The 14,207-nt window shown below is 39.7% G+C and overlaps 1 protein-coding gene across 5 annotated transcripts in view; it reads right to left on the bottom strand.

The window, feature by feature from the left end:
• Positions 1-14,207, bottom strand: part of RAPGEF4 (Rap guanine nucleotide exchange factor 4) — a 160,395-nt gene that overhangs the window by 91,137 nt on the left and 55,051 nt on the right. The gene's annotated exons all lie outside the window — the stretch shown is intronic.

Consider the following 14,207-nt stretch of genomic DNA (forward strand, 5'->3'; position numbering starts at 1 on the left):
AATAATGGTGATTCAGCTGTGCCATCACATAGGGATTAGGTGAACTGCATTAACAATCTGCAATGCAACCTTACTTGGTTGGGGCAGTTTTCAAGGTTTTTTCTTCTAACTGGAGTCAGTGCAAGTGACTTCCTCATACCAAAAACATTTTATTTAGCTGCCAGTCCCTCACCAAGACTAAAAAAGCCCACATACCAAATGCTGTTCTGTGATTCTAACCCAGACTCTTGCTGTGGCTATTTCTCACATGATCCTTTCTTCAGGCAAAAAGTAAAGTAACATTATTCATTTCACTTCAGCCCTAAAAACATTTTCAAACCTTATCATGAGAGGGGACAGCGAGGAATGGAGGCACACAGTGATGGGAAAGAAGGAAGAAAGTCCCACTGGAAATTAAACGTTAGAAAAGAAAGAAACATTAACAAGAAATAAAAAGGAAGGAAGTGAAAATGTTTTAGGGAGCAATGGGTGAAGGGTAGGAGGGGAGTGCAATACATAGCCTAAACAGACTCCTTCAGTCTACTGAACAGATGAAATACCACGAGGAGTGGACAGACTTCAGGGAAGAGGGCATACTATAAGCAAAAAAGAAAAAAAAAAGAGACAATGTGAACTCGCTGACGGATATGCCTAATGAATGAACCTTCTCTCTCTTGCTGCCACCAAAGAAGCAGTTCTACCTGTTAATGTCTTAGAAACAGATAAGCAATTTCACAATAGGCAGAAGCTAGGCTCCTTAAATCTGGCTGTGGTTGAGACGGTTTAGGCTTAAAGATTCTGCAGATCGGGATGAATAGCACATAATACAACATCAAGCCTCTGACAATTTTCCAATCACAAGCTTAATCTCTATTTTCCATAGGGAAGCATTGTCTACATTTGTTATTTTTTATCTTGTGGCATCAGGATGTCAATTATAAGCAAAATTAGAAGAAAATAGGATAGAAAATGTGAGTTTTAAAGGATTAAAATAGTATAAGCCAAGCAGAACCCAAACAACCTGAAAAATCAAAAGTCCTCTGAGATTTGAGGAGTGACTTGTTTAAATAAACTACAGAACATTCTCTGAGATTAATTCAGCTCGGTAAAAATAATCCTTTTGGTTACCATTTAAAAATTAGTCAAATTGCGTTTTTTTTCCAATTGAGCTGAACATCAAGTACATACCTAGTTTGACTGGGCTGACACTTCAGTGTGGGCAGGAATATTGTATTAAAAAGCCTTGCTCTTCTATTTATTTCATTTTTTGAATGGGAGTTTCTTTCACAGTTCAATATATAATCACAAAAAAATGGTCACCCTGATTTTCATTCCTCATTATCAGCCTTCATTCTCAGTATGATCTGTCATGTTATCTATCATCGAGATTAAAACAGCATTTGAGATCTACAGCTGGGCACAGTAATGAAGATGCACTGTAGATTTTCTAAAGTGGAAAAAATAGTAAAGAGATGTTAAGGCTGAACCTACACATGACTAAAAGCGAAAAATGAAACAAGAGGAATATGAAAAAAATGGAGACAACTCACAAGATAATGAAGGGTAAAGTACTGAACTAAACTGAATAATAATCTTTCCAGAAAAAGAAAGAAGGGTGGAAGGAGAAGAGTATAACCCTTCTCTCTCCCACAGAGCCCTGAAATCAGCTTGACTGGGGTCCAGCTTTGCTAAGTTCTACACACAAAATTAAAGGTCAGATCCTGCCTCTCCCTCCTCCCATCCAGAAGGGTCCACAGTGCACTTAAGAGGCAGGATGCAAACAGGCAAGTGACACAGCACAAAAGGTGCAAAATGGCACAAATTAACTAAATACAAGAAGTGGATGTTCCACCAGGGATTTTTGTTCAAATAGAGCAAGACTATATTGGAGCAAGACGTAACTGAGAACAAGCATTTCACAGCTTTGGCATCCATCGTAGGACAGACCTCCAAAGGCTGAAACAAGAATACCTTAGGAAACCCTCTCTCCTCTGAAAGAACAATGTTGGTTGCATTCTTGTGCTAAAACTATACCACCAAAAATGAAAGCACCTACCTAATAAAGAAACTAAGCCAACATTGTCTCAAACTGAGTTTTAACTAGACATAACCAGATTTAAAGGGACACAGCTATTACTGTTAAGTTTACATGGAAGGACTACACAAATGATGATGATGGAAGACTGTGAACAACCCACTGTAAGAGAAAGAGAAAGGGGTTTGCTGAAGACTCACTAACAGACCATTAAACTTGGCCATATACTACATATGTAACAACACAGCAGTTCTGTGAGGCAATTTGGCAAGGAAATTCCGTATCTGAGAGGCAACAAGAAAAGCTGATTCCTGCACTAAGAATCCTCCAGAAATAATTTGCCAAGCCCAAGCATCCAAAACCTGTCAGCACAAATGCCCAAGTGCTGGGCTCTCAGGGGAGAGACAACTTCTGTCAAACTGGCTAAAATATGTTCTCAGTGAAACATTTGTGGCACTTAGTTTGCCACTCTGAAAGACCTGGCTTTTAAAAGTATATTCTAAAACTTATACTTGGTTTTAAAAGTTATCTATTTGACAGCAAGCTCACTAGGAACTGAATCAATTTTCTGAAATTTCATGTTTCCATTCCACCTGGGCAAACAGCTATTTCTTCTGGGTACCCCTTGCACACGGCTAAAAATAATTTCATTAGCATATTGAAATCTCAACCTACCCTACTAGATGGATAGATTTAATACAGCCAGAACGTACAGTAAATCATTAATTTTGAAAGTAAAACATCTTTCTAGTCCATTGCTTTCAGTTGTTCACTTCTTAGATAACTTTGTATTTCCTGCTCCTTCTTTATGGAACCATGTTTTATTTGTTTGTTTAAAGGATGATGAAACTGTATTAAAATAAATACATCAGGCTGTGCTGGGGAGGCCCCACAACCTGCTTCTCATGAACCTTGGCTGTTCTTGTTCCAAACCCATTGGAAACAATGTATTACAAGGGATAATATTTACACAAAGCAAACAGCAGTACTAGATAAACATGCTGTTTTTACATGGAGAGCAAACTAAATTGGTTTTCAGTAGAGGAGGAAAAATAACTGCACAATATTACTGCACTATGATTTTAAATCATTTCTGTAGATTATCAAATGAAGATGAATGGATTGCTTAAGACTTAAATTACACAAGTACATTTTGAAAATTCAAAGAGACTCAACAGGGATGTTACAAAATTCTTTTTAAAAGGCCTTGCTAGGAGGACGCAGTAAATAAATCTGGCTCTGGCTGTGCAGTGGCAGCTGAGAGGAGAGAGCATCTTGTTGACTCATCTTTCTGTCCATTTCTCTTACACTGAACAGTCCCTGATAATTTTCCCAACCTTCTCATTAAAAGCATGCCCAAACAAACTTTAATTGTTGTTTTGTGGCCACAATGTGCCAGATCTCCTGTACTCAACTGTGTGTACAAAGACTCTGTTCTGCTTGTCCACTTTCCTAATGAAATGTCACCACTTTGCCTGGCAGGAATTTGCTCCCTTTTCTCCCTTCTTCCCAGTAACTTTCTGATTCCAGTGGAAAAATTTTAACCAAATTTGAGATAGGGCTCAAATAAGGTCCTAGAAGCTAAGTAAAAATTAGTGATAGGAGACAGGTCCCAAATATAGCGTCACTACTAAGGGAAAAGAGGGCAGTACTCTTTGTCACCCGCTTCACTGGGTAGCAGCCAGCTAACCAGTCTGTACACACACACTGGCTGGCTAATACTTCCAGATATAACTCCAAACGTCACATACATTGTCTACCATCAAGTAGATACATCATGGAAGTTATGGTAAGTACTGGTGGCAGGAAAGAGCAAAAATGGAAAGGAAATAGAAATAAGCTTTCTCAGTCCTCCCACTCACAGAAAAACTTTTCAATCATTTTCATTGGCTGTGATTATATTTATATCCCAAACTTATTTTGCAACTTCAATTCTTATTATTAGCAATTCTTCCAAGTGTTTTCATTATGACAATGCACTGATGTCCTAAAGTTGCAATTTTTCAGGTTCTTGTGGACAGCAGTATTGAAGGTGCTAAGCATCTGAAACAGGCAGCTCTGGCTTGGAATGCATTGCTATCACCTGCTGTTGCAGTGGTGAAAAATATACGTGGGCATTCTTATGCACTTCTGACAGAAGACAGGCGGGTTTTATTGAGGAGTAATCTGCTATACTTCACCCTTTTTCTGACGGCAAGAAGAATGATTAATTCTTGAAGCAAGTGTATTGCTATACTGAGACGAGACTTTCAGTCTCTCTAGAAGACAAGACGAGGTCACTGGTAATACTAGAGTTAGAGCACTTCTTAACTGAAGGGCTACCTAATTTGCAACGACCTACACTTCAGTCTATTTTTGTAGGGCTCTCTGTCATGAAGCAAGACAGACAAAGCTTGTTATTGTCACTTTGATACTGTGTATCCACTCACCGTTCAAAGAAAGTCTTTATATAGAATATGCAGTGAAATAAGCTACAGCATGAGTCACACTGCAAGAGTCCATGCTTCTTGAGTGTTATGAGGCACCAGAGGAATCAAATGACTTGGATATGAGAACAAGGCATTATCCACCAAGCCACAAGTGTAATTATAGAACAGCCTTTAAGAGAGGTTTCATTAACAGAGAGAAAAAGCTGCCTTCACATCTAAATCATCTTCACATAATTCTTCTGTTAACTTATAACTCCAAACCCATATTAGAGACAAATTTTGCAAACCATATTGTAATAAAAATCAAACACATTGGAAATAAGGCAAAAATATGTTTTGCATACTTTTTTTTTTTCCACATGGTAACTGCTGTTTATCTGATCTGTCTTCCTTTGATAGTACTGAGGGGAATTCAATGTTATAGAATAAGGAAGCTGTACACATATGCCTAACATATTTAACTGGCTAGTTTTCAATTTACAGGTATTCTACATACTGCTAGCTGCTTGTTTAGGGAGCATCATAGAACCAAATTTTAGCATTATACTGTCTCTTCAGTTTTATACACTTCAGATTTCTGTGAAAATCTTGATGTCTTTTAGATAAGATAGCCACTTAAGATTATTATTTGCATAACTCCTGTGGAATTAATGTCCATTATATACACCTGTGTTGGAATGGATCCTCAGCTGACATAAATTAACAGTTTCACTGGCTTCAGCAAAACTGATCTGTATACAGTGATCTGTTCCCATAGCACTAATGATCATCTGTCTTCCAATAGGAAGGCATATTGTCCACTAACTAGTACTGAAGACTAGATCTCAGGAGATCGCTGCCATATTCCCACGGATGCCACTCACTCACTATAACTGATACTTGAACAAAACCTGTTCAAACTGGGAAATGTGAAGTCTGACTACCCTGTAGCCTTCAAATTTCCTGTCCATTTCTGCAGTGGGAAATTTCATCCTTGAGAAGAGCCACATGCAGACAGCCTACATTCCAGTTGTGTCCTGGCCCTCTTCTACTCCCAGGCTCTGTTGCATTGCCTTACCAATAGGGAAGACGGATGAGCATCAGACTTAACAGGCCTCCACCACAGCCTTCATGCTACAGAAGAATCATGTAACAACTTCAGAAATTGCTTTCACCTCCAAACTTTAGGAAATCACAGTAGGTTCCAAAAGCAGTAAACAAAAGCTCTTTGATATAGGTATGACATACTCTTGTCACTGTCTTGAAAAACACCTGGTAGTGTTTTCTTATGGCAGAATCACGAAGTTTTCACATCACCAGTATCACCTAAGTTTAGCAAACTTGACAGGTATTACAAACCTGAGATGGTTAGAAAGACCAGTGTAAACAGGCCTGCAGACCTACTGAATGACTGCACTGCCCAGCAAGTGTCAGTAGTGCTAGCTTCAGCTAGAGCTAATCCTTCTTGCAAACAGAAACAAGTGGGAAAATCCAAACGAGAAAAAAGTCCTAGTGCCCAAGTACTTAATAGGGAATAATTTGTCAACAACAGCATGGATCAAATCTGGCCCCTTAAAAAGGAAAATTGCTACAAATGTCCAGAGGTGTCATTTTAATAAAGAAGTGAGCAGAAAAGAGCAGATGTAAAATTAAGTAAGATGCCAAGCGAGACCAACACTGCCAGCACAGGCCTGCTGATTTGCTCTGCCTCAAGACAGAAACTAAGGGTCTGATGCACCAATGTGTTACTTGGAATTCATGCCAGTGTGACTTTTTTCCAACAGACATAAAACTCAAATAATGTTTATCTATCAGGTTAATTAGACCAACAGAGATGTAATTCAGGAGAGGTTTTCAGAGTGTATACTAGTAGTAGCAGGACATGATGGTGGCCAGAAAAGCTGTTTCAAGCTACCAGAAGATGAAAGGTAAAAGTGACAAGACTCTGGACTCAACTGACACTTTCTTTGTTGGAGCAGCAGTCCCAGTAGAGAACTTGATTGCCTTTTCTCTAACTTGCACAGAGCTACATTTTATCTGGATCTCTCACCATCACCCTAAACAGTACAAAGAACAGTAACACACATGCATATAAACAACTCCTAAAGTGGCTCTGTCTAGTAGAAAATGCTACAAAGAGCCTGACCCAAATCATCTCTGAATTTATCAGTATGTTTTAGAAGCTTCTGAAAGATAAAAGATGTATCCTCTTAGAACTATAATTCTCAGTGTCACATGTTAGGCATTGCTTACTAATGAGAATTAATACTGTGTTTGATGTGTTCCTTTATGGTTCTCATGCCTTGCAGCAGAATGGTCAAACCTCTGTAGCTACAGCACCCAGAGGCCAGTTTTGTGGTGGTGTGGTGGCCCCTTGTCATGCAGCCCAGGCCATAATCTCTTCCTGTGCAGAAAGGTGGCAGAGTTCAGTTTGAAGACACTGAAACAGCCTAATGGGCAGCAGGAGGCACTGGGCTGTTAGGCCCAAACAGCTGCTCCCTGGCACCTGACAGGAAAAAGCCATTGGCCAAATAGAAAGAACCTGCAGGCAAGGTGTCACCAGTTGGGCGCCACGGTTATTCGTGAGGGACATTCTAACCTGAACTCTATAATCAGTGCATCACCATCTATGTGAACGCAGCCCAGTGGAATGTTACTGAATTAAGTGCTTCATATTTGTAAACCACTTCAAGATATGTAGATTAAGCATCCCATAGAATTGCTAACCAAAATAATATTATTCTGACATTGCATTCCTTCAGGAATAGACAGACAAACACTACAGTACATAAATGGGCTGATATCTCTTTCAATATAGATCATTAGAGCTCTCCTGAGATTCCCATCAGTGTCAGTAAATGTATGTACAAAGAACTACTCATTTGATTATCTTACAATACAAAACCCCATGCATATATCCACAATGATTATATATTCAGTACATTCCCTTTAATGTCAGTACATCAACTGTGTTTCAGTTGAGATTTAACATTCATCGTCACATTCAGGCAAGTTTTGTCTTGCCTTCTCATCTCCCATACTTGATCTGTCTCTTTAAACTCGGCATTTCTAGCAACCTCTCACAGCTAGGTTTTAAAAGTAGATTCTTCTCTCTGCTCAATAAGCAAGAAAACAGTATATAATTTCCTGGTTTATGTACAACATCTGGCACTGTAGGAAGAACCATTGCAAATCTTACCAAGGCAGCAGAAAAAAATAGCTGAAAATCCTCCTGTATGGAAAATGGCTCTGCAGGACTGGCTATAAACCCTATTACATATTATATGAAAGGTTAGCAGATTTCCTGGCAGACTATAGTACAGTATGTGGGATTTGATCGCTGTATAGAACCAGAGCACTGAGAGAGAGAGGGCCTTCCATGAAACACTAAATGACGAACCTCAATCTGCTTTTCTCTTCAGTAAATAAAAAATGTCAAGAGAAATCTGGCAGGAGTCTACACTTCCTAATGTTAATATTGTGAGTGATAGCCTACACAAAGCATCTGCAACAAAATAACCTTCATTATTTAATTGGCAAACAAGCTGAGGGTACAAAATTTCCCAAAGCACCAGAATGACTTAAGCATCCACACTCCATTTATAGCAATGACTTAGGCATTTCAGAAACTACACAGCACTGATATTCAGTGACCCCAGGGACAGAATTTAGAGTTATTTAAGCATTCAGAGACACAGTTACCTAGTCACTGGCCCTCTTGACAATCCCACAAGAAGCATATGACAACTTGGGGTGTCCATGTGAGGTTATGAACTCTTATCTTTATCAAGCCTCCAACTCCAATAAGAGGGTTATAAAATGAAGATGAACTTCTATTCAAACACAATCTTAAAAAGGGGAACCACGATGGAAAAGTTCACCTTTGCAATGAAAGCACATGACAAGGGCATGTAACTGCCGGTTGGGACTGGACCAAGAGGGATCTTACAGTAGCAGTAGAAGCTTCATTCAGTTGTCCAAGCAGAAAGCAGACTGCCTGAGTTGGGGGCCCAGTGAGGGAAGAAAGAACTTGTTTCCCTGGTTGCACACCTGTGGACCCCGGAGAGCACAAGTAGGATGAGAGGGCATTTGTCTCCCAGTGACTTCTAATTGCTTGAACTTTCCCTGTTAATAAAGCAATGTTGCTTTCCAAACCTTTCCCTAAATTCTAGTTTTTCAGTTGTCTGTCAACACTCGTCACGTGCTCCTTGAAGAAGCAAACTTTTCAGGAGAAGACGGAGAAGGAAGTACCTGAGATACTGTAAGTGAAGCCAGAACTAGTCCACGGAGCCTAGATAATTGTCAGGTTGTATTACAGGCCCCATCTGCAAAAGCAGTGCCTAACTAGGAATCAAATACCTACAAAAACCTGTCCTACACATTTGTGGAAATAACAGCCAAAATTAACTTGGAACATTGCCATGCACTTACGTAAGGTCATGACATGATGTGGTTACTTGTTGGTACTGATATTTATTGAAGTGGAATAAAGTGCTATTCATGAGCTAAAAGCCAACCCAATGTTTTATTCAGAGTTAAAATGCTTTTTCCAAAGAGGATGGCTTTTCCAAAGTGGTAAGCACTGGGCAAATTCTGTTTCCTTTAATGTCATAGGTGGCTTCTGAAAACAGCAGCCCTAATTTGAACCATTATGCTGGCTGTTCAGGACAACTCCAGTCTGGCAAGCCAGCACTGTCTCCCCGGGAGATGAATATGTCTTAAGGGTAAGCAAGTAAGCTGGCACAAAATCAGAAGCTTGGGCGCAAGAGTAACTAGGGATTGACAAGGCTCTCCTTGCTATCTGGAAAACCGTTTCCCATTGTGAGTAAGCTGGGGGAAAGCTGGAGAAACTCTGTTATGATAAACTACATTTCAGAAGTGTTCTGCACAGACAATGGCCAGGACCATCAGTGAAAGACCAATAGGAATTTTAATTACAATTCCATTATGACCAAAAAAATTTCTTGTCCAGCAGCGTTACAGGGACTGTATATTCCTCCCAGGCCTCCATTTTGTCCAAACACAACATACCTGGAGTCTAAACATTTTGGTTAGGCCAATAATTTAATCTACCATGTGCATTTTTTTCTAAATACATTTTCACTGAGCTATTGCTGTTGTTGCACACCATTACAATTTAAATTACAAGGGTACATGATACATATAGCTGATATTGAGTTCAAATTGCTAAAGAGAATGAGGTACTATTGCATACGTCTCATTACCAGGCCATATGACCAACCCTAGAAATTTCCAGGAAGAACAGCCCTACAAAGATGATGACAGCCAGTCCGTTGTGTTTGGGACATTGCTACCCAACAGTATGGTCAGCCCAGATACAAAACATTTCTGTGATGTTTCAAAATATATCTTGCAGATCACTGGAAAACCCATTCCTGGCTCTTCAGTGTCCTCTTAAGAGGTGACAGAAATCACCAATATTAGTAAAACCAAAGCTACTAGCTAAAATCAGGGAGTTATAAGAGAGGAATGTACCTAGAATGAACCCACTGAGACTTTTATGTTATCTACAGAAGTCATCGCAGTTGCACCTTTTTTTAACCTTGAAACTATAAATAAAAGTTGTAACAAAGCGTTTTTGGAAATGTTCTCTCTCCCATAACATAGTAAGGCCTACTTCAACAAAGATCTCAAATGCTAAGCTTTCATTTAGGTACAACTCTATAAAATGTGATCTTCAAGGAGTTCCAAGTCAGTAATGAATGTAGCTATCCAATACCATCCTCTTGCAACCCTCTTACACCCTCTTCCCTCTCTCCTTCAGTCTATTCTTCATCAGCATCTAATTACCTGTATTCCCAGCTTTAAAACTTCGTGGCAGACACTGATGATACTGAGTGGCAACATATGATGTTACTCTGTCTATAAATCTCTTCTCTTGGAATTCCCTTTCTGAGGAAGCAGTGCAAATCCAGATTACATCAAACCACTTCACATGTTCCCATGCAGCCCATGGCTCTTGGCTGTGGTTCCAAAACACAAAGCATTCAGCGCTACAATGGTCTATGCCCTGCCAGCCGTTGGCTCCTACTCCTGTGCCCAACATCTCATCTTCTTGGCCAGGTCTGCAAAGACTGGGGAGGGCGCCCTACTGGGATCAGTGAACAGATTTGTGTCTTTAAGAAATTGCTGCAGAGCCAAGATAGAATAGCCAGAGAGGGGCAAGGCAAATCTTGAGACAATATTTGCCTCTTTGTAACATGAGAAAATAGCCACATTTTTCTGCACAAGACCAGTTGGACATTTACAGAAGTAACCAAAGCACACTATAAAACTCTAAAAAAGCAACAGAGCACTTGGTTTTGCTTTCCAATATTACAATAAGTTGTTTTTACATCTTATATGTAACATTTTAGCAGTCTTTCAATGGAAATGAAGAAGCACACATATATACATACATACTGCATATATTCCACTCCATACTGCATTTCATAGTATCTCACTGAAGCAATTTAATTAACATCAGCCAGAAAAGAAAAATGTAATATAAAGGTGATTCAAGATCTAGTTGTATAATCTTTCTTCTCATTAAAAATAATGGCCCCTTTTCCACTGAAAGAAAAGCTAAAACAACAGTTGACTCCTGTCCACCCTGAATTTGCATGCAATGTCTCATTGTCTCCAACTGTACAAAGATGAATACCCAGATTAATCAACCATTCCCAATTGTCTGTCTTCCAGATCATGGAGCATGTAAAAAAAGATCTCTGACTCCAGCTGGCACCACTACTCCTTGGCCTATTCACAGGGCAGGGAGAATCTAGGTACTAAAGGTTGCCCACATATATCACTTCTACCAAGTTTTCAGGTTTGAAAGAGAGTACTTTGGAAATAACAGTAGCCCTTCAGGCTTTGTTCTTTCATTTTAAAGTACTTTCTGCTGTTCTGTTTCTACTAAGAAGTCAGCAGTCAACTATCAAGAAAAGAAAATTAGTCAAAGACCTTTGCAGGAGCCCCACACTGACCCACCAAGAGACATACTCAGAGAGACTGTTTCTGGAGCCCTTTGTGTCTTATCCTAGTTCTCATGAGCTGTTACATTGGATTACATGATTTACAGAAGCAAAGATAGCAACATCAAACTCATACACATCAAAAGAGACAGTCTCTTCTCTTTACAAAGTGCTATCAAGACTTTCAAACTCAAAATTCAAATTAAATAGATTCAAGCTATGCTTCTTTCCTTGTCCTGATACCCCATTCCACGGTATTTTCGAGTAGACTGATACAGTGTTAAGAGTTCCACTAGTTTATTTTGGTAACTGTACAGGAAGTCTACCCATTATTTTCCCTCTCTGTACTAGAGTCTTCTGTAGAGCATATAATCATGTGTGAAGATGTGGCTGTCCTTCTGATGCATCAGAGTATAAAAACTGGACAGGCATTTGGTCTCCAAGCCCTTTTGAGAGCAGATTTTATCAGCAGCCATTCACTGGAGTTCATAAAGAAAGCAGCAGGCAAACAGAAACAGACAAAAACAATGGTGCAGCAGCTGCACGGGTCATATGTACAGCTGCTGCTAAGGTGACCACAAACGTAACCTCCTCGTTTTGATGTGGGGCTGCCCGAGTTAGGACCCAGTGGTTTATCCCGTGTCATAGAGTATGTCCCCTCCTCATTTCCAGAGAGGAAATTCAAACTGAATCTGTGGATGCATCCAGGGATTTAGCCATCTTCAGACTATCTCTAGGAATAAAAGTAATAATGAATTTATCTAAAAATCAACTAACTCCTCACCCTCCCCTGCAATTCCCCCTGAAGCATTCACTGAATAATTTGCCAATTAAGAACTAGACAGTCCACAAGTTTGCTAGTCATTCATTTACAAAAAGACACAGGGCACCCATTTTAATGCTGCAGTCACATTTTAATCAAATATTAATCCTTAGAGGTCTTTGAAAGGAGGAGATACACTCTCTTTGACAAGCCCATTCTTAAAATAACTTTTTTGCTTTAACAGTTAACAGTTCAAATGAGAATGCAGCAGGCAAGTCATGGATTAAATAGTACCTTCAACAAATAGGACTCAGCGACATCGAGCAAAAATCAGAAAGCACAAGCTGAGGGGGATGGGACAGTAATCAGGACATGCATTAACTTTTAAAGTTTGCCATTGTCCAATTGGTTTTGGATAGCGTGTATGACAGCGCAGGTCATCCACTGGAGCAGGCACCTTCAGACTAGGGGCTGCAAAAGCTCAATGCCTCCTTGCAGCAGTAGTTCCATGAGGAAATGTGACTTGATCTAATTTTGGAATCTGGAAAAAAGACAAACATCAGGAAGGAAGTTTAAAAATATTTGGAAAAAAGTCCTTTCAGAGAAAAAGGAAACTCAAACCAGATAAATTCAAATAGCAATAAGTCAGCATCAGACTGCTGTGACATGTCTTTTTGGAAATAGCACATAAGGATTGCTTGCCCCTCTCCGGAACATTTAAGACAGGGAGCAGGAAGTCATTACTACCTTTGGATGGGTTTAGCCTAGTGGTTTCCAGTTGCCTCTGTATGTACGGGTACGGCAGACCTCCATTTGTGTCCAACACACATCAAACTCTGCTGAGTTAGGTCTGCGCAGAGCTCCATACACCCTCCCTTCAATTTCAGACAATACTATCTATAGAAACACCGTTGGCACAGAAGTCTGGAATACTCCAGACCCTACAGATGATCAAAGCTAACAGACAGGAGATCTGCTAAGAAAAAGAATCATAACAAAGGAAACTACTTTCAGGTTTCTGGTATAAAGACACAAACCCTAATTCCACATGAATTTTCAGTACTGTGCATACACTGCCAGCTAGCACAATCCCCTGTAGGTTTCTTCAGGACTACCCATGCTAATAGGGAGTACTTGATAAGGCCTCACCTGTCCCTTCCTGGAAGATCAGGATCACTCAGTCAGCTCCCCTGATTCACCTGGTAAATACAGTCTCTAAGGGACTACTTTGCTGAGTCAATTCATCATTTAACTTTATTTTTTAAAAATTCTTAGGTCACAGAGAAATGAAATTAAGACTTTATTAGCTAACTTCCAGTTGTAGGAGAGTAAATCCTCATTATGTACTAAAATGGTCTAATTTACATTACAGTGATTCTCAGATGGGTGAATGGATGCATGTTTACCTCACAATGACCCCAGAGGGCACAGGTTTCCTCCCATTCTCACTTTGTTCTCCTCTCCTCTTCCTCCCTCCCCACCCCTCTTTTTCTCTGACATCTTTGTAAACAGTACAGAATTTATTTTGAGCCAGTGGAAAGGGGGAGAATGGGCAGTAAGCAGAGCAAAGAGGGTTACCACCTTCTCCTTTCTTCATCTCCTCCTCCTGCACAGCAGCAAGCCAAACTACAACAGTAAAGTCAGAGGAAGGAAAAAGAACAACATAAAGCATTTGAAAAACACCCATTCTGAAAATCCTGGTTTTCAAGGAAAGGTGCTGAAATGTTAGAATTCGCAAATATAACTGAAGAGAAAAGAGTTCCAACTAGTCTTTCTAAAATGAAAGAACACTGGCTCTATGTTCCTTTCCCTCTCTGTGTGTGAGATGGGCACAAGGGTCAAAGAGATTTCACATATAAGGAAGGGGAACAAAATCCATACACCAACCTTCTTCCATGCTGCTGTTGCTAAACTTTAAGTACAACTTCTCCTATGAATAATTCTATAAATTGCAGACATTTTGAGTATACCAAAAGACAGTCTATCCCAACCCTCTTTTGCTCTAATATGCTCCAACACTCTGCTGTGATCAATTTTCATTTCATAAA

The sequence above is a fragment of the Accipiter gentilis genome, chromosome 1 (assembly GCF_929443795.1).
Source record: "Accipiter gentilis chromosome 1, bAccGen1.1, whole genome shotgun sequence".
In the NCBI taxonomy this organism is placed as follows: Eukaryota; Metazoa; Chordata; class Aves; order Accipitriformes; family Accipitridae; genus Astur; species Astur gentilis.